Here is a 22,885-nt window from a genome sequence, read left to right on the forward strand (position 1 = left end):
CAATTTCAGAGAGCAGTCTGGACCTGGTACCCCCCAGTTTGTTCACATAACGAACTGCTGAGACATTGTCCATTCGGAGAAGAATGCAACAATTCGTTTGAAGAGGAGAGAGACATCGAATCACGAAAGAGCCCGCCAGAAGCTCCAGGCAATTGATGTGGAGAGATAATTCCTCCGGAGACCAACGACCCCCTGTCGAAATTGGACCGCAACGGGCTCCCCAACCCCAGAGGCTGGCATCTGACTCTATCACCACGTCGGGAGTCCTCCCGAAGAACGCACAACCGTTCCAGGATTCCATGTGGTCCAGCCACCACATCATCTCTGTCCGGGCCTCTTCTGAAAGAGGAACATGATCTGAGTTTCGAAGACCCTTCTGGAGATGACGGATTTTGAGGCGCTGAAGCGCACGATAATGTAATGGACCTGGAAAAATCGCTTGGATGGAGGATGACAGAAGACCTACAATCCGAGCCACTGATCATAAAGAGACTGTCTCCTGCGCGAGAAGTAATCTCAAGTCCCTCTTGATGGATCTGATCTTCTGACCCGACAGGAGTAACTGACATAAAACCGAATCTTTTTGAAAGCCCAGAAAATCCATAGTTTGAGATGGCGAAAAATTTGACTTGAGGGGATTCACTAGAAAACCCAAAGACTGTAGAAGATCCACTGACCATTGCAAATGAGATTGAAGAAGAACAGGACACTGAGCCAAGAGGAGAATATAGTCTAGATAGACAATCAACCGAACTCCGCGAGATCTCAAAGATTCCATCACAGGACGAAGGAGCTTCGTGAAGCACCACGGAGCGGAAGAAAGGCCGAAAGGAAGGACTTTGTATTCGTACCAACTGCCCAACCACTGGAACTGAAGGTAGCGACGATGAGGAGCGAAAACAGGAACTGAGAGATAAGCATCTTTCAGATCCAGTCGAACCATCCAATCTCCCTCTTGAAGAAGATCTCTGAGAAGATGGATGCCCTTCATCTTGAAATGACGATAGACAACGCCACCGTTGAAGTCTTTGCAGAAGGCTCATCCTCCTCATAGTAATCCTCACCTTCCTCATCATAATAATTCGCCATGGTGAGAAGACCACCAAATACTGCCCACAGGAAGGTAAGTGATAAGTTTTTCAAAACTTATAGAAGGCAAAGCCAAATTGGGGGAGTGATACCCCTAGTGCAAGTCTTGAACTGTAGGAAAACCTGACCAAAACACAATTGTTCGTGGAGGGAGGACTCGCACCAAATATCAGCAATTTCTGTCACTCTAGGCAGAGCCTATGATAATTTATACAACCCCCAAAGTTAGTAATATGAGGGCGTCAGGGAGCTCAATCGGCAGCCAAGGGCAGGCGTCTTGAAAACACCAGATGTCTCCTCCGTCTGAGGCAGCCGACGGCTGAGGAAACACACGCCTTCGCTGAGCGTGTAAGCAAAGCGCTCGCGCATGCGCGAAGCTTCTGCCAACTAGGACGAGACGCGCGAGGCAGCGCGACCCGGCCAGCTCCAACTCCCGCTCCACATATATTAGAAACAACGCGAAAAGCGCGTTGAATAATCAAGGAGGTGAACACACGCTCCAAATATCGAAAACCAAATGAAGGAAGCGCCTGGCACAAATACGAGAGACGAGGTCAGCGACCTCAAAGCAACACGCCGAGCGGCGAGAAAGAGAACGCAAAAGCGCGAAACCAAGCACAAGTCAAAGACAAGTAAGCGGTGTAATTAATTAGAAACACAATGCATAATATCAATGTAATGAAATAAGGCACTTAACTGGCTGCGCAGCAGCAAAGAAAGAGGAAGTGTTCACCTCTGTGATACTTTATATACTCTCCCATACTCTATTGTTACCCAGGGTTTATGGGTAATGTGGTTTGTTATTTCTTAACTGCGTTCTGATTGGCTGCTGTATTTCAGTAAAGAAATTGAGAAAGCATAATCGGAGCCTCCGTCCTGCCATAGAATTGTATCAAATGAAATGCTGAGAAATCAGAAATACTACTGTTTGGCGAAGCAAAACTAATCTGGGGCTCACCTTGGTGGCCTACCCTATTAGGAACAGCACCAGAGCCCAAACTGGTAGCAAAAAGCTAGGCGTCCTGTTAGGTAATTGATTATCCATGCAAGATCAAGTAAAGGCAAAGTGCGGCAAGTGTTTTGCCATTTTAACATTGTTTAGGAGACTTTTTAAGTGAATCCTGGACAATTGGAGGAAAACTATAGTTCTGGCTCAATTAACCATTGGACTGGACTACAGGAATGCCTTGTATGGAGATATGCAAAAAACACAGTTGATGGATAGAATGCAGAACAATGTCTTACATTCACCCCAGTACAAAGATCTGGGCCTAAATCCATCGTTTTTTTTTTGCACTCCACACCACCCTAGGTCAGACAATGGCTATATGCAAATCAGCCATGACCCTGTGCCTCATGGGAACAGTCCAGCCCATGGGACTCACGTCTGAGCATACCCATCCCACTCGGGTGACAAATGCAAAAACCACAGGTGATGAACAGAATGCAGAACAATGTCATACATTCACCCCAGTACAGAAATCTGGGCCTAAATCCATCGTTTTTTTTGTGGTTTTTTTTGGCTGATGAGGATTATGAATCCGAAACTGGTCCCAGGATGCTTGTTTCTGGTCCAGGGAAGACATGGCTTGGCAGTTCGGGCTGGACTGTTCCCATGAGGCTCAGAGTCAGACTGATTTGCATATGGCCATGTCTGAACTGGGGTGGCTGAGTGAGCTAAAGAATGGTGATGGATTAAACCCAGATCAGTTAACTGGGGGTGAGTGTTTGATATGCTCAAACGCTCCGTCCATCATTCCCTTTTGTTTCGCTTTGCAAGCCCTCGAAACAGCCTACAAATTCAAAAACAACACCTTTGGTGCCGAAATCTACGCTAAAGGACACAGTTATAACTCTATAAGGCTAAAGACAAGCAGTAACCACGCCCAGACCGAAAAAATCAGCACCGGCAAAGGTTTCGCAAGGAGAAGAACTTTTCCAACCTGATCCTCTACAAAAGAAGATCTACATTGATCCAAAGACAGGTCATGTATCCACTACACCACACAGGAAAAGACACAGCACCTACACCTGCAGTGCCTGTCAAGAAGAAGGACTCTTCCACATCTCCTATGCACCGTTCTTCTCCTATACTTCCTTCTCCTTCATCTCCTGTTCCTCCTAACAATTCACCTCCAAATTCTCCTGAACACTCTCCTCCTCATTCTTCACCACAGACACCTCAAAATGATGATGTGTATAGCATAGGAGGAGGGGTAGACCCAGATGATTATTTTCGCTACCCTGTTGATGATCCAGATTGGGAGTACCCAAACCCACAAGATGTGCCAGATATTCCTGACCCACAGGCATACCCATCAAAACCTTCTCCCCCAGAAGACAATATTGGTTTTGGGCATTTACTGAATAGGGCTGCCATTTATCATGGGGTCACCATGCATTCAGACGAGGCAGAGGAAGATTTTGTATTAGATACGTTCACAATCACAAAGGTCTGTTCAAATTCTTCCTATGATCCAGGGGGTCATTAAACATGCTCCAGAGGTATTTAAAGATCCGGTAAGTGCTAGGATCCAAAACCCTAGAATTGAGAAAAAGAACAGGCCTGCTCCTGGTGATCCAGCCTACATTAAAGGACAGCTACCCTTAGATTCCCTAGTTGTCTCAAATGTTAGAAAAAGAGCAAACTCACAAACATCAGGTGAAGCACCACCCCTGATAAAGAATCTAAGGTGATAGATGATTCAGGCAAAAGAATAGCGGCACAAGCTACTAATACATGGCGTTAGCTAACAAGCAAGCCCTCCTTGCAAGATATTACAGGGCTCATTATGATCAGTTAGAAACATGAATGCAACATCTACCTGACCAATATAAGGCGCAGGCAAACAACCTTATACAAGAAGGCAAGTTAATTTCAAATGCCTCAATCAAGTGTGCACTTGATGTAGCAGACACTGCATCTAGAGCTGTAAACACTAGTGTCCTACTTAGACGCCATGCGTGGCTATGCATTTCAGGATTTAAGCAGGAAGTGCAAACTACCATCTTAAATCAGCCATTCAACCAACATCAATTGTTTGGACCAGAGGTAGACACTCACTTGAGAAAATGAAAACAGATACAGATACAGCCAAATCTATGGGAGCTTTGCAATCCACACAAGGTAGAGGCTCCTTTTGTCGCTCCTTCTATAGAGGAGGCTCCAAACAAACTGGAGCAGACAATACAGCTTCCTTCAAATCCAATACACAGGCATCCTCCAGCAAAGGATATTTTAGAGGAGGCTATAGAGGCAACAGCAATAAAGGAAGCGGTCGAGGTAATAACAATAATCGAACCTCTTCCACCATAAAACAGTGACTTCACTCTGCTCCCCCAACAGCACTCCACTCCTGTGGGGGGGGGGGGCAGATTAACACAGTTCCTACCTGTCTGGAATTCCATCACAACAGACAGGTGGGTAAGAAAAATTATCCAGTATGGCTACTGCCTCGAACTTACAGCTACCCCTCCACACATACCACCCAGGCAGCGCCCAATTTCTGCAGAACATCTTACGCTGCTCAAACAATAAGTCTTATCATTTCATCAAAAGAACGCAATAGAAATTTTTCCTTTACAACATCAAGTAACAGGGGTTTACTCGCTGTATTTTCTAATACCCAAAAAGGACGGGACACGAAGACCAATTCTCGACCTCAAGCCCCTCAATCACTATATAAACTCAGATCATTTTCATATGATCACTTTACAACAAGTGCTCCCATTGATGCAACAAGGCGACTTCCTTACAGCACTAGATTTAAAAGACGCCTATTTCCACATTCCTATACATCCTTCTCACAGGAAGTATCTAAGGTTTGTACTGGAAGGACAGCATTATCAATTCAAAGTTCTTCCATTCGGGGTATCAACTGCACCAAGAGTGTTTACAAAGTGCCTAGCAGTAGTAGCAGCACATCTCAGAAGACAACAGATACATGTCTTCCCTTATCTAGACGATTGGCTCATAAAAGCCAAGTCATTCAATCAGTGTGTCCAACACACACATCAGACAATTCAAACATTGCACGACTTAGGGTTCACAATCAAGTAGCACCTACAGCCCTCTCATGTACATCAATATTTAGGGGCTACAATAAACACGTCTACAGCTCTAGTGTATCCCAGTCCAGCAATGATACAGAGCATTCAAGCCTTAGTCACAAAGTTCCAACATCAACACTCTCTCCCAGCCAGAGTGTTCATGAGACTAATAGGCATGATGGTATCTTGCATCTTCATTGTACCATATGCAAGACTGCAAATGTGTCAGTTGCAGGAATGTCTTGCACAACAGTGGAATCAGGCTCAAGGACAACTAACAGACCTGGTGTTGGTAGACAGCCACACACATCGCTCTCTGCAGTGGTGGAACACCAAAAACTTGGCAAAAGGGCGGCCGTTCCTCGAACCTATTCCACAAATAGTACTTACAGCAGATGCATCTCTCACAGGATGGGGAGCCCATCTTCTACATCATGCAACTCAGGGGCAATGAACCAATCAACAAAAATCGTTCCATATCAATCACCTAGAGCTGCTAGCAATATTCTAAGCACTCAAAACATTCCAAGTACAAAACAAAGCTGTCTTAATCCGAACGGCCAACATGACAGCTATGTACTATATACAAAAACATGAGGGGGAGGGGGGGACACACACTCTCTACAGCTGTCCCAGCTTGCAAAGAACATTTGGAGATGGGCCATTCCACAAAACATATATCTGTTAGCAGAACACCTTCCAGGAGTTCACAATCAGATAGCAGATCTGTGAAGTCGACAGACACAACAGATTCACGAATGGGAACTACATCCGCAAGTTCTTCAACCATTCTTTCACAAGTAGGGTCATCCAGACATAGATCTGTTTGATTCACACGAAAATGCAAAATGCCAAACCTTCGCCGCCAGGTTTCCACACCCGCTGTCCAAGGGCAATGCGATATGGATGAACAGGTCAGGCAGATTTGTGTACGCTTTTCCGCCACTACCACTAATAGTGTGCAAGCTACGACAGCAGTCGCTCAAACTGATTTTAGTAGCTCCCACTTGGGCACACCAACCGTGGTATACAACTCTGCTAGAAGTATCCCTAGTTCCACACCAAAAGCTACGTCTGACACCATACCTGCTAACGCAGAACCATGGAGACATCAGACATCCAGACCCTAGTCAACTGAATCTGGCGATCTGGCTCCTGAGGTCTTAGAGTTTGGTTATCTTAACCTACCACCGGACTGTATGAATATCATTAAAGAAGCCAGGAGACCTACTACTAGAGCTTGCTATGCTGCTAAATGGAAAAGATTTGCCATTTACTGCAACAATAACCAAATTGATCCCCTAGATGCTTCCATCCAAAATATCATTTGTTACCTTCTAAATTTACAAAGATGTAATTTGGCATATTCATCTAAACGCCTACATCTGGCAGCGATTGCAGCATATTTACAAAATAGACAACATCTGTCTCTATTTAGAGTGCCTGCTATATTAAGGCATTTATGGAAGGATTAAAAAGAATCATTTTTCCCAGGTTATCACCCTCTCCAGTGTGGAACCTAAACATTGTTCTTATAAGGCTCATGGGACCACCTTTTGAACCTCTACACAAATGTGAACTGCAATTCCTCATATGGAAAACAGCTTTTCTAGTATCTATTACCTCTCTTAGGAGAGTAAGTGAGATTCAAGCTTTCATTAAACAAGAACCATTTGTACAATTACACCGTAATAAAGTGGTTCTCAGAACAAATCCAAAATTCCTTCCAAAAGTCATTACTCCATTTCATTTAAACCAATCTGTAGAGTTACCAGTTTTTTTCCAAAACCCAGACTCTGTATTAGAAAGAGCTCTACACACACTAGACGTTAAAAGAGCTCTTCTCTATTACATAGGTAAGACCAAATCTTTCGCAAAACAATGCAATTGTTTGTAGCTTTCTCTCTACCACATAAAGGCAAGCCCATCTCTAAAGCTAGAATTGTAAGGTGGATTGTTAAATGTATGTAAATATGCTTTTAAAAGGCAAAACGTACATTAACAGTTCCTCCTAGGGCGCACTCCACACGCAAACTAGGAGCCACCATGGCTTTCTTAGGGAACATTCCCCTAGAAGACATTTGCAAGGCAGTAACATGGTCTACAACACACACCTTCACTAAAAACTATTGTGTTGATGTGCAAGCTAAGCAGCAAGCTGCAGTAGGCCAAGCTGTCCTCAAAGCACTCTTTCAAACTACGGCAACAGATACAGGTGACCACCGCTAAGGGGAGACACTGCTGTACAATCTATGCACAGTGTAAGATCTGCAGCTCATATGCCTCGAACAGAAAATGCTACTTACCAGTATGCATCTGTTCTTGGCATGTAGAGCTGCAGATTCTTACACGCCCTCCCGCCTCCCCGTGGCCTGTATCTGTTCCAGTTCTATCTTAATTAGATGTACACACATGGACATCCTTTCTTCTTTCTACAAACTCCATCATGGCGAAAAACAATCTAAGGATGGAGCCGATGCCCATGCGCACTATCGTCCAAGGGAGGAGTTCCCTATCTCGTGACTACAAAGACTTCTTCCAAGATGACAACAACATGCAATCATCTGAGCCCAACACCAGGTGCGATCTAACGCACAATGTAAGAATCTGCAGCTCTACATGCCAAGAACAGATGCATACTGGTAAGTAGCATTTTCCTTACTTATAACAATAGTTTTGCAACTTGGGGACTTTTCTGACACACCCATTTCCCCAACACAGTGGTATGGGTAGCCACATAGGAGTAAGAAACCAGATCATGTAAGAACAGCAATAGATGTCACCGGGGAATAAAGAATCAAAAATGGCAGCCATATTCTGGAGGCAATATGGGCTTACATTTGTCAGAAGGCAGTCGCTACCCACCATCTGATCAATGCTCAAAAGGGAAGAGGGACAGTTCCGGACCCAACCACTAAATAGTGGAAAAATACTGGCATGTGAATCTACAAAAGTCTTCATGTAACCTGCTCCCCTTCCTCCCGCCATTCAGACACTGACATAAAATACCTGCACTCTGTTCCTATTGGTACAAAATCCCTATGCAATTTGGCTTGCATGCAGTAACAAGCATTTACAATGCAATGGTTGTGCCTTTGTTAAAGTTAAGCTATTGGCATTGCTCTTGACATTTTTTTTTTTAATGTTTTTTTTAACATAAATAAATGTCATTGTCATTAACAATAGCAGGGCAGGGCACAGGGAAGGGGGGCGAGGAGAGACAAAGGAGAGCTGCGGGCTCAGGGAAGGGGGGCGAGGAGAGACGAAGGAGAGCTGCGGGCTCTTGTTTTAATGCTTGCATGGATGAGTTGGTGGATGCATGCATGGGTGCATGCATGGATGGGTGTATGGATGGGTGTATGGATAGATGGGTGGATGGATAGATGCATATATACAGCCAATTACTCAACAATTTATGCAATCCACCAACCCATCTATGCATCCACCCATACAACCATGCATCATGCATACATCCATCCATCATGCATCCATCCACCCACTGTGTCCCACTCCGACCCCTCTAAATATAACTAATTTTTTCTGTATATAGAGATGACTGTATTCACTGGTATATGCAGTAGACCTTTCTACTCTAACATTCCTATGCGACTCTTGCAGTACATCTATTCATATCCCTTTCATATGTATATAGAAATATAACTAGAATCAACAGTCTCTTTGTGTGACTATATCTAGTACATTTCAGTTGTTTTCCTGTTTGTATCTTTTACTTAACGCATGTAAATCAAAGCCCTTAGGTTTGGCAACTGGTTCTTATGTAAAGCGCTCTGACACCTTCGGGTAAAGTTCGCGCTACATAAAATCACATTAAATAAAACTTTACCCCACAAATCCAACCATCCATTTTTGCCTAGGCTTACATTTTACGGCCTCGAAGCACACAGAGAAGGGACAGTTTACTAAGTCGAGGCTTGGTAAGGTGCATGGCAGGGGACAGTTTTAGGCGCCAAGGGAGGGTAGGGAGCAGAGTCAGAGTACTTCATGGAGGTAGGGGGCAGTTTTTTATGGTTCAGGGCAGGGGGCTGCGGTACTTTTTGGAGCATGGCCTTATTTTAAAGGGCCCAGTTCAGGTGGAGGAACATCACAAAACACCAGGCAGACAGAGGGCAGAAAGACACAAAAACGAGGGGAAACAATTATAACTGAGGGCAGATTGGCACAAAAAAACAGGCAGACAGAGGGAAGAAGGATAGACAGAGAGAGGGAGCTAGAGGGATTAAGACGGAGAGAGAAGGAGCTAGAGGGAGTAAGACAGAGAGAGAGGGAGCTAGACGGAGCAAGACAGAGAGAGGGAGCTAGAAAGAGCAAGACAGAGAGGGAGCTAGAGGGAGCAAGAGAGAGGGAGCAATACATATAGAGAGGGAGCTATAGAGAGTAAGACAGAAAGGGAGCTAGAGAGAGCAAGACAGAGAGAGGGAGCAAGAGGGAGTAACAAAGAGAGAGGAAGCTAGAGGGAGTAAGACAGAGAGAGAGAGCTAGAGTGAGAAAGACAGAGAGAGGGAGCAAGACTGAGAGAGAAGGAGCTAGAGAGAGTAAGACAGAGAGAAGGAGACAGAGGGAGCTAGATGGAGTAAAACAGAGAGAGAGGGAGCTAGACAGAGAGAGGGAGCTAGAGGGAGTAAGATAGAGAGAGAAGGAGCTAGAGGGAGCTAGAGCGAGCAAGACAGAGAGAGAGGGAGCTAGAGGGAGCAAGGGAGAGAGAGGGAGCATGGGACCAGGCAAAACCTAAAAACTGGCTCTTCAGGCAGGAATAGCTGGCCCACAAGACCGCTCTCAGCGAGCATAGGGACACCTCTGCTAAGGAGGTTGTGCACTCTTGAAATCCTCATTCCTTCAAACTAGGATCACGCTCACCCCTGCTATTGACAAATATTCCCCAAGATCACTTACAGCACACACCACTTTACAAACTGGTCCCGCTCTGCCACCCGGGGAAAATCAATAGGAAATCCCCATGCATTCTTGGTTTGAAAAGACTGCAGACATTTGCGTTAAGACCTGCATTTACGATCTAACTTGGCTGTTTTTGCAGATTGTTGCACAACAGCTGGATACTTTCTCAGACATTTGATTGCACAGTCATGCTACATGCTATTGTGCCATTAGGTATTATCCTAAATAGAGTTTACATCTACTTATGAACTGTCTGGGTCAGCCATGAAGTCATCTACGTCTCTTTTTGTATGCGGTCGATACAGCTGGGTTTTTCGTTATATAACTATTTGCATTTAACATATCTCCCCAACCCCCACGAGGCGTAAATCATTTTAGGAATCATGCCACCAATGGAGTTTGTATGCCTTTTTAGTGATTGTATTAATTTTAATTACAGTTGCACTACACTACATCAGGTGTTCGCAACTACACTTGACAAGTGCTTGAGTCAATTACCAAAGTGGATTAGAACGCGCTTTCACTGCGTGGCGCTGCTTCCGTGTTTATGTTTTGTTCTCGGTCCAATTAGGTAGGACTAAACACGGGCATTGGAGAGAAAAGGGCAGCGGGAGACGTTCCTACTCATGGCAAATCATAGTATTAATCCCTGGCTCCACAAGTCAACAATTAATTCAGAATAATAACTGTTTGTCTAAAGATGCACAAATGAAACGACCTGTTTTCCACACAAGAAAGTTCTCGTGCTTAAGGGCGAATTTCTTAACTGTACAGTTAATTAACTGCAAGATTGTATTGAGCTGTTCTTTGTAAATACAAAACGTTGTTAGAGACAAGGGCAAGGAGCAAATTATCTTTGCTTACTTCTTCCTTGTTACAGCCCATAATATCAGTTGTGCCTCGACTTCGAAATTGGAAACCTATGATTTAATTGTATTAGCCTCTGGCGAACTCGACCATCTTGTGTTTTTTCTTGACTCCAAAGCAGGGAGCATCAGTGAATTGCTCCTCCTGAGAGTTGGTCTACATACACTTACAGCCTGTGGTGGCCCCCCCTCTGTTGAGCTAGGGTGTGAGGTGGTTATGGGGTGCAGCTTTTGAACAATAAAGTTCCTTGGAATGTATTCTCCCATAATGTTGGTAGGTGTGCTGTTTTCCACGAGGAATAGGAGCCCCAACCTAAGAATTGAAGGGAGCCACAAGAACTTCAGGAATGTCATGAAAACTGAACTTTTCAGACTTGCCTTCAACTTAGATCATGGCTTGCATCATTACTTCCGCCTCTTAATAATGCCATGCCGCACTACTTGACCTATTCGTGTACGCTACCAATAGCACTTCTGTTAGAGGAAGTAGCGGAGTGGTTGGAGGGGGATCGGACGCACGAATAGTCGACCCCCTACGGCCGCGCTTCCCCCAAGTTTAAAACGTACACAACCTATTTGTTGTTCCAATTGTGAAGCGCTCTGACGCCTTCGGGTAAAGTCAGCGCTACATAAAATTGCATACATATATGATCTATAAATAAAGCCACGTATTCGCCTGAGCATCTTTCTGACTGCACCAAAAATCGACAGGAAGGGGCGGAAGAGAGCGGCTGAAAAAAATCGCGCAGGGCGTAGTAAAGCCGGACCTATACATGATGTAAATGTACTTGCCCTTTTCATTGTTTAAGCGTACATTTTCTTCCGTATAGGGCCATCGGAGTTTCCAATGGAGCTGCTGTGAGGCCACTCTTTACCCCACACCACCTGTTTTAAATCAACAGTAAACATGTAACTGGACCAGGTAAATACCAGGACTCAAATAGTTATTTATTCTTGCGGGACAGGTAACAATTTCTGAACTGTTCTGCGGTGGATTTACCCACCCTTTTGGCACGCGACCCAGTCTGTTTGGCTTCCAGAGTGTACCTGCCCTGGCATCGCTTATTTCCCAAACACGGAAAAGAAACTTGTTCTTCGACCGGCGCTGCAAGATCTGTCTCATTTTAGTTTTCAGGGTAAATATTTTGAATTGAGGCAACCCAAAACAGAACAAGCAAAAAACGACACTAAAGGAGAGACACACATTCGGCCCGTGTTTGAGGCATGCAGGTGCCAAAGGCTGACAGCTCGCTCTCTCTCACAGACATTCTAGGAACCACTGATTGAAAAGTTCCTCCGCCTGTGGATGTATAGAGGGCGGCGCAGCCAGGGCGGGGCATACCGAGGATGGGTAAATAGAGTGTGGACCAAGTTGGGTCCTGTCCTGTGAAATGGAAAGTGGGTGGTGCTGTGTAGTCGCAGGTGGAGATTTTTCCTTGTGTTTGGAGGGGGGTTGTAAATGGTTTGGTCTACACCCCCTGTGCACAGGTGTGCTGGTCAGCAAAAGGCAGCGGCTGGTGTGTTTCCTCTGCGAAAAGCATCTTTCTGACTGCACCAAAAATCGACAGGAAGGGGTGGAAGAGAGCGGCTAAAAAAAGTGTTTGGGTGGTTTTGGTGGGAACAAGACTGGGGGGTTGATCTGATTGCTTTGTTGGGGTAGTGCTGTGGTGTTTATGGAGGGCCCGCACCAGTTACCTTGGCATGGGCTGACACGAGAGCAAGTGTAGTGTCCCAGAAGCAGGGACATTCTCTTCAGTGAGACATCCTCGAAAGAAGTCCCGTCCAGCTGACTTGAAGCACCCTGCGGGTGAAGAACCGGAGGCATGGGGGCCACCAGGCAGACAGCATGCCCCCCCTGCCTGCTCTACCTCGGCAAAGTGTTTCTCCTTGTCATCGTGGTACCCACCGCCTCCGGAACCCCGTGACCCTGACCCAGTGATACAGGGAAGGGCACCAACAGTGAAGAGAAAAGAGAAATAAGTGCGTGCACTCAAAAACGTATAAATGCTCAACTCACCAGCAACAGGAGAAGCTGGTGACTGCGTAGTCAGGTAAAGCAAGCAATAAAGCTCGAGAGTATCAGGGCTGAAAACCTGACAGTAGCGAACCTACAAAAGCAAAAGGCAAACCCAATTATCAGAACTCTTCCTCGACAGACGCTATCTCTCTCAAAACAAGGGTGCGACCTGAAATCTTACCGAGAGTTTGATCCGCTATCTTGCGTCCACCAAAGCAATGACAACACGCCAGCAACCGCCATCAGCAGCGCGGCGTGAGCACAGATGCCGTTTTATAGAAACTGAAAGAGGACAGCTAACCAAAAGTCATGGGGGCCATGTTGGAATAGTAAAAACGGATAAAAATACCAATACATGAAATGAAAGGACCATATAATCTCTAAAAGACGTCGTGTGGAGAAAACAAACGTAAAGTGGAAAGACAGAGAAAATAAATAACAAGCATTTGCACGGCAGCCACCTAACTAAAACGTGTCGCACTTACCTGAATAAGTGAGCAGCGGGTCCAGAGCAGGAAGGCAGGTGCCGTCAATGCCGGACCAGATTCGGGGGCGTTGACGAGAACAGGCTTTCGGCTGACGTAGCCAAAAGAGAAAAATTCTCCGGAACGCCCCCGAATCTGGTCCGGGATTGACGGACAGAGCCCTCTCCCAATGGCTAGCCTCCATTTATGGAGCTAGCCAATGGGAGGAGGGGGCGGATACCCGACCCCACAGAGAAAAACATAAGGTTTTCCTAGCGCATGCGTACTTCGTACTTCGTACTTCGTACTTCAAACGCATTTGCTAGGCAAAACCTAAAAGGACACACCAATCCTAAAAATAGATGCTGGTTTAATCCGAGCGAATTGTCACATTTTCAGCATTTTGTTTCTTCTAAAACTTCGTTAATTGCCTCTGATCTCCGTTGCACAGGAAAGATATTGCTGCCAAGATTTGAATCCCATTTCTGTTCCCTTGGATCTTCTGAGTGTGTGGATACCAGATATGGGTTTTCTGTGGATTTGAGGGATCCCACAGGAAGTAAATTGGGTACAATACCTTGGAGAGATTTTAAAAGTAGATTTGCTAGCTTGGGGGTTCGGCTGTTGGTTGCGGGTATCACCCCTGGCCTGTATAGAAACCTACCACTATGTATTTTCTACGTCTTAAGGTCTGTCACTGGGTGGCAGACTTCACTATCCTTGATTGGATTATCAGACTTGCTGAACATGACATCTGAGGTTTTTTCTTTTTTAAACATGTTAATTCCCTCCAGTGTCTCAAGCACAATAGCATGTTCTTGCCACGGTCTGACATCTGTGACCTCTTCTGAACGTGTATGGTTTTCTATCTGACCATCATGTTAGTTTTATAACCATTGTCTCATGTAGTTAGTTTAGGCTCCTACAGATTCACTGTATGGAATGCTATTGATATTGTGACAGTGAATGCTGCTGATACAGTGACCGCTATTCTCAGTAGGAATTGAGATGTTGGATGAACTTTTTGTTAAATTAGTTTTATCACGTGGTCAGTTATGTTGATACTAAGGGCCTTCTTACGATGTCAGTCGGAAAGCCTCCGACTGACATGGTAGGTTTAAAGTCCTACTGCTGTATTATGATGACTGCGGTCGGAGTTTAAACTGACCGGGGAATCTGACGCAATTCCAACAGGCTCAAGGAGCCCCTCGGAAAGCCCTCATAATCCTTTAAGGACAGCATTTCTGTAGTCTGGATTATGATTTCAACCCATGTCAGCCTTTCTGACATGGAATGGGTGTTGGAAACTGACTGGGGGGCCCTATCAGGGCCACCTTCACCACTGGCCCTCTGCTTATGGCCATGAGGGGCACCACTAAACATCCCTGTGCCACACGGTGCAGGCATGTTTAAAAACTTCAATTTTTAAAGGGGAGCTTGTGCTGCAGCCAGTTTCAGCACACCGCACAGGCTCCCATTGAATAATGGAAATTTGCGACCGCACCATGTGAGGTCTCATCCTAATTGCACAGTTGGAACGCTGACCTATGGTCAATTGGTTCCTTCCACGAAACAGTGTTGGTCGGACGCAGCCCTGACTGACATGGTAATTAGGCCTATAGAAATAAGAAACTAAATGCTGCTTGTGTTAAATTAGCGAAGGGTTAGTATTTCATATTCCAATATGATTGGCCACTTTCTCAACTCTGAACCAGCAGATGATGAATAAGTCATCCGTTTCATACCTAAACATCCTCCATATAATACTCCAGGTCTGGACCTCACACATACACCGAAGAATGAATTCACCATCAAACAAAAATGACTTAGTAGATAGGGACTGAGTCACCATACCACCTCAGTGCCATGAGCCCGATTAGCTATAGTGTCTCATCTGCCCTACTCTCATAACCAGAGAGACAAGTGAATCGACATCCCAGAACACAACACTCTTGAACTAAGAGATCACGGTGCCAGGACACTCCCTTTCACCCACACAGTCATACGCAATAAGATATGAAAGAGACGCAAAGTTTTAAATGTTTATTTAAACTATTGTGCTGTAAAATGCAGTATACATGCCACCATCTGAACACAACTGCCTAGCAAACAATCAGCATTGTCAATTAACAGTCCTGTCATCATATAAAACTGAATAGCCTAACCCTCCTCCCACAGAAGCAAACTGATTATATAGCAAAGATCTCTGTGATTAGTAGCGGTCCCTATACCCTAGCATACACAGATGGACGTTCTACATCTCAGATACAGCCATGATCTTGTCAAAGAAAATATCTGTCTCCCGCTCTGCGCTACACTACTGTGGATACCTATATGACAAGGTTTATAAACAACAGATGCATTTCTGTGTTGTCAGGTTGCGAGTGCCTGACCAGAACAAAATAATAAGGGACATTGTAGATTGACCTTGTCGGCTGTTCAGACTAAATCCCCGGAATGAACAGAATGAGAAAACTGCATGTTCTGTGTGATAATATAATGTGGCACAGAAGCAAACGTGTTTATATAATAACTTCTGCAAAGCTAATGCTGCCCGAGTCAGGCACAGTTAGGCTAATATAGGGAAAACGACAAAGGTCCCTGACTAGAACACTTGGCTAGGAAGGAAGCACGTAAAGGGATAGCAGATCTGAAGGTGAACAAACGCAATCCAACACTGCCAATTAAATTAATCGTTATTGGGAGCTAACAAATGACAATTTGTGTAGGAGGAATCCAGTATGTAAGTAGCCATTAGAGAGGCAAAGGACTCCATGATGGGGTCCGAGTCCATGCAGATGGACAAGTCTGTGCCCCAGTTAAAAACCTCCAAAGAACAGCCATGATCCTTTGCTCCAACAGATGTAGATGTCACTGGACAACCTGCGTTGACTTCAATGAAACTCTGATCCAGCAATCGCTGTGCTGATGCACAGGAACTCCTGTCGGCCATTTGCTCCAGACACTGATTTTGAGAGGTCTCAAACCCAAGGCACTGTTCTGATAATGGGTCACTAAGGAACTCCTCAGCAGTTCGAGATTCAGGACAGCAGCAGTTTGTAGTGGAGGCAAGCGTGTCTAGTGCCCATTGAAAGGGACACCAGATGCAGTGAAGTACATGTTGCATGCAGTTAGTACTGGATCAATGCCAGGTCCAGGGTAACCACAGAAGCTACATCCATTACAGAATAGCAGTAACAGGATGAGAATGCTGCAAATGAAGAAGAGCAGTACTGGGAACCCACCTAACACGCTGGAAAGAAATAGTGTATAAAAGCCGGTATTACGCCAACGTTAGTTTGGAAATAATTGACACAGCCAGAGCCTGCAAGTTTAAAGAAATAGGCAGCACCTGTGGTATCAGAGGCATTAAATATTGGACATATTAATTTACCGAAATGTAGGGGGAGGTTTGTATTAAGCAATGACTGTATTTTCACAGTAGTCCTACCCACCTGCAATTCGAAGGTCTTACGGGCAGATGTAAGAGCTACTTCTTGTTGAGACAATAATGCTTTGAGTCTTCTTAGCTTATTGAAATCCGCTTTCAAATTTGAAAGGGAAAGCCACAAGCTATGTACCACTCCATGCGGAGGAGGAAACAGGACGTTGTTGCAACAAGTGACTGTTAGAACTGGGGTTCTCTAGTTGGCAGAGGTAGTACCTTTGTCCAAATAGGGACCCTTGCTTCTAGTCAGGGTAAGTGGCTACACTTTGAAAATAACCCCTGCTCACCCCCTTGGTAGCGTGACTCAAGCAGACAGGCTTATCTCAGAGGCTGTGTGTAAAGCATGGATCTATGTTGATACAACGCATGTTAATACAACGCATGCTTTTACAACACATTTTTTACAACGCAAAAACTTTTACAACGCATGTATTTACAACAAATGTTTTTACAACGCAGGTACCTTTACAACGCATACCATTACAACGTAAGTATTGGTAAATATATATTAATTTTATAATCGTAAATTAATTAAAAAAATATAATTTAATGTAATTTAATTTAAATTTAATTTTAATTTATTTTTACCCTGTACCCCTGTACCCCCAAAACCCAAAACTGACCCTCAACCCCAAAAATACCCCTTTACCCAAAAACTAAAAACTGACCCTGAACCCCAAAAATACCCCTTTACCCAGAAACTAAAAACTGACCCTGAACCCCAAAAATACCCCTTTACCCAAAAACTAAAAACTGACCCTGAACCCCAAAAATACCCCTTTACCCAAAAACTAAAAACTGACCCTGAACCCTAAAAATACCCCTTTACCCAAAAACTAAAAACTGACCCTGAACCCCAAAAATACCCCTTTACCCAAAAACTAAAAACTGACACTGAACCCCAAAAATACCCCTTTACCCAAAAACTAAAAACTGACCCTGAACCCCAAAAATACCCCTTTACCCAAAAACTAAAAACTGACCCTGAACCCCAAAAATACCCCTTTACCCAAAAACTAAAAACTGACCCTGAACCCTAAAAATACCCCTTTACCCAAAAACTAAAAACTGACCCTGAACCCCAAAAATACCCCTTTACCCAAAAACTAAAAACTGACCCTGAACCCCAAAAATACCCCTTTACCCAAAAACCCAAAACTGACCCTGAACCCTAAAAATACCCCTTTACCCCAAACATATAACATTTAAAATATAATTATATACTTACCAATACTTACGTTGTAATGGTATGCGTTGTAAAGGTACCTGCGTTGTAAAAACATTTGTTGTAAATACATGCGTTGTAAAAGTTTTTGCGTTGTAAAAGTTGCGTTGTAATGGTATGTCGTTGTAAAAGTTGTGTTGTAAGTGATGTTTCCCGTAAAGCATTTGTGAATACATACAGTGAAAACACTACAAATGGACACCACACTAGTTTAGAAAAATAAGTAATCTTTACTAGACTTAACACAAGACCAAACAACAAAAATCTACAATACTATCATCAAAAATGTTACTTTAAAATGGTAGAAATAGCTTAGTTCAACGGAGATGGTAAATGCAACACTTTACTCTCAAAGTACTTTGGATGCATCACGCAAAACAAACAAAAAGGGTCGCAGGGAAGCTGATGCGTCGGTTCCTTGCTTCAGGGGAGGTGATGCGTCAATGCCTTACTACAGCGCAGGGGAGGTGATGCGTCGGTTCCTTACCGGAGAGGAGGTGATGTGTTGGTTTCTTACTGTGTTCCGGTTAGGATGCGACAAGATGGCACCTCGTTGCGATGCGACGATCTGGTGCAATGCTACAAAATGGTGTCTTTGATGCGATGCAACAATGTTGGATGCGATACGTTCAGGCCTGACTGCCATGCAGCGCACTCTGTAACTTCTGACCCGCGACAGGCCCTGCGACATGCTTCTCCGTTGATGCGACGGCGACCTCTGCGGTGGCGACACCCTTCTCTGGTGATGCAACAAGCTCCGTCAGTGATGCGACGGTGAACAGCTGCGGCACGCTTCTTCGGCGATGCGACCTGCTTTTCCTCATTGTGACACACCTCCTGCTCCCAACAACACTCCGTCTTCTCAGAGGACCCAAACAACAGTAGGCACCTCTCTGCAGGTAGGATTCCCAGCAAGGGAATTCAGGGGAGCTGTTGGTGAAGTCTTGTATCACTGAGACTTCAGGCAGGAGGCAAGCACACTTCAAGCCTTTGGAGATTTTTCCTCAAGATTATGATTAGTTCACAAAAGTCCTTTTCCCCTTTCCTTGGCAATAAAGTAACCACTGCAGGTCAACCCTGAAATAGCAAAACAGCACAGGGGCCATCTGCCCCTTCAGCTTCCTTGGTTCTTCTCCATGACAAAGGTTCATCTTGATTCCCAGAAGTTATCTAAAGTTCTGGGCCCCTATATTTATACCAGTAAATCCTTTGTCCTCTGAAGGCAGAGGGTGCCTACGCCCAGCCAAAACCAGTTCTGTGCAGCTTTCTGGCAGCAGGTGGAGACAGCAGACCTGGCCCAGGTAGCTGAAAGGAAATCTCCTCCCCCTACTCTCTATTCTATGAGGGCTTAGGTCATTGAAAGGAAATCTCCGCCCCCACTCTCTATTCATTGCCGGTCCTATTCAGCCCAATCCTGACCCATCAGACTGCTGGAGCCAAGGCCCTCTCCAGCCCCCTGTCACTCACAAACCAGCCTAGGAATACACAAACCTACCAGAGGCATACTGGTGGTATAGGCAAGAAAATACATACTTTCTAAAAGTGGTATTTTCAAACACAGAATGTAAAAACCACTCTCACTAAAATATGCATTTTAACATTGAGTTCAGGCATACTAAACTCCAATTTCTACATAGTTCCGTGAGTCAGTTAGGATTATAAGATGTTATAATCAAACTGCCCATTCTGGCCTATGGGAACAGGTAGCCTTGCAATAGTGAAAAACGAAATTGGCTGTAATTCACTATCAGGACATGCCACACACATCAGGGCATGTCCTACCTTTCACATACAATGCACCCTGCCATGGGGGTACCCTGGGCCTACCATAGGGGTGACTAACATGTAGAAAAGAGAAGGTTTAGGGACTGGCAAGTGTGTGCAATTGTCAAGTCGACATGGCAGCCCAGGCTGCATACAGGCTCTGCAATGGCAGGCCTGAGCCACATCTTTCAAGCTACTTCTGTGGGTGACACGATCGGAGCTGCAATCCCACCAGCAGCATTTGATTTACAGGCCCTGGGCACACCTGTGCACTGGACTAGGGTCTGACAAGTAAATCAAATAGCCAATCATGGAGTCACTAATCCATTACAACAATTTACAATAGGGAGTACTTGCACTTTGGCACTGAATAGCAGTGGCAAAGTGCCCAAAGCATCTAGACCAGCAAAAACATAGCAAAAACACAGGAGGCAACAGCAAAAAATGGAAGGGAGACCCACGCCAATGGCTCCAGGTCTAACAGTGAATAACTGGGAACCTGACGCAATATACAGGACTCCCACCCGCATACCGCAACAGTCTTGATTAGTAAGCATGAGTTAGCTTCCATTTGAAAGTACAGTAATGAAAGGAAGAATTGCGGGGACTGGAGTTCCTTTCAAGCAAGCCTAATTAGGTGGCGAAACAGTACTAGCATGGTGGATTTTACCAAGTTGCAAAACAAGTGAATGAGTGGCAGTGGAGTCACATTTGTGATAATTTCCAAATATCATTGTAAGCTGCATATAGAAATCTTTTAAGGCAAAGGGATTTGGGACCTAACAAAAATCTGATTCATGTCCTCGGGTAGAAGAGAAAGATGTTGTTTTACTGCAGATAGTGTAGAATGCTCGAACCATTACTGGCATAACTTTCCCACTGAACAGGTGGTAATAATGTTAGAATGGGTTGTCTGTGACTACAGTGGATCTGGTTTACTGGATTTGAAACCAGAGTTTGAATTAGGAAAATGAGCATGACAACCCATTCTTGTCTACAGGCCACAATAACCACCCACCAGGATTTGAAAATGATGAGTTAAATGTACCATTTTGTATCATACTGTTTAACAGGGACTATATAATTTGTGTGAGATTGCCAATTATCAAAGTGAGCAATTGAAGGAATGGTTGGAACAGTCAGTTGTTTAATTTTTGATAATCCCAGACAAGTAGTTTGTTGGATCGTTTCAATTAGGAAAATAACTTGTGTGGGAATCAAACAGGCTCCAAAAGAAGTTTCTGTGCCTTAGACCTGCCATGATTTTGTACCCACATTTTGTATCACTATTATATTTCCAATATCCATAACCCTTAAGTGCCAATTGTTTGACAGATGAAGCTTCATATATCAGCTTGGACTGACTTAGCACATACTTTTTTTCGACTGGGTTGGGGCCAATTTAAAATAGTATGACAGTGGGTTTGAAATATCATAACTTGTAAAATAGGTATCCTTGTCCTTCTGCATTTTTGAGCATCCTTTGGTGGAGTTGGACAATGTTCCTACTGTGCATAGTTATAATGGGGACACTGTCCACTTGCAAAAAATGATGTCCATAATGGTGCTAGCAGAACATCTCAGTGTAATTTGCAGACTCAAACACAGTATTATTGTTGCAGGGATTCTGTGGAGGCATAGAACTATGCTTGGGATCATGGCACCTTAGTGGGCAGGAACTGAGTCATCCTACCACCTGAGTACCCAAGAGCCCAGGGCCGACTAGCTATAGTGTCTCACTTGCCCTCCTACTCACTCACAGAGGAACAAGTAGTTAGATACCCCGGAAAAAAACTCACCTGACCCTTTCCAGAATCGCGATAGCAGGACACACCCTTTCGCCCTAACTCATGTACCCGTACAATAAGATTAGCCAGAGACACGCAAAAAGTTAAAAATGTTTATTTTAACTAACGTGCTCTAGTATGCAGTATACGTTCCACAACAAGCAGAAAAACTGCGTAACACAAATACGGCCAGCATAGCAAGTAGTTCGTAAATCAAGGTGCTATCATTATCTAAGACAGTAAGACCTTACTCCCTCCCCTGATTATATATTAGACGATCTCTAGGTGTTTAGCAGCAGACCCCATACCTCTGTCTATAGATGAAAGATATACATCACAGGTGTTGTCACGTTCCCCTCTCTGGAAAGATCCCTCTCCAACTGTGGGCCACCCACCCATGCATGCCTCTATGACCAAACCACATGTTCCCAAACAACAGCTGCATCTGTGTGTTTTGTCTAGGTGCTAGGGCCTGACCAGAACAGAATAACAAAGGGAATTGTTGTTCGACCTTGTCTGCAGTGTTCAGACTAAATCCCAAGAAAGAGCAGAAAATAAAAATAACAGCAGGTTTCTGTGTGAAGGTTACAGTGTGACACAAAGCAAAATATGTTTTTATAGTAGTGTGTGCGAAGCAGAGGACTGCCTGGCTCTTGCTAACTTAGGGAAAACGGCAATGACTAGCTGGACCCCCTGACACCCTCCCTTTGGTCAGGACAGTAGCACATAATGGACACAAAACTCAGTGGTAAACAGAGTCAAAGCGTTATAGGAGAGCGTCTTGGAGAAGGCCTGTTAAACTGATAGGAGAATTTTCTGTACACAAAAATATCTCCAAATACATCGTTTTGTCAGGGCCCAGTATGTATGCAGCCAAGTGGAACGCCCTGAGCTCCAGTAACGATTCAGAAAAGGGGGTGGTGATGAACAGAGTGTCTGAATTAAGCAGACCACTCTTACCCAGTCCAAAGATCAGGGCTTGATCCATCACCGTTATTTATCTCACTGCACCATCCCAGCTCAGAACCTGGCTATATGCAAATCAGTCTGTCCCTGGCCCAGTGCATCATGGGAACAGGGCAGACTAAACTACCAAGCCAATTCTTCACCAGAAAGGAGACAAGCTACCGGGGACCGGTTTCTGGCATTTTAGCCTTCTTCGGCCTGGCTTGCTTGAATCCTGATGGTGCAGTGAGAAAGGGACTCATGTCTGAGTATACCCTGCCACACCTATAGTGGCCAAAAACGATTCAGAAAAGGG

This window comes from Lissotriton vulgaris, chromosome 1_1, assembly GCF_964263255.1.
Source record: "Lissotriton vulgaris chromosome 1_1, aLisVul1.2, whole genome shotgun sequence".
Classification (NCBI taxonomy): Eukaryota; Metazoa; Chordata; class Amphibia; order Caudata; family Salamandridae; genus Lissotriton; species Lissotriton vulgaris.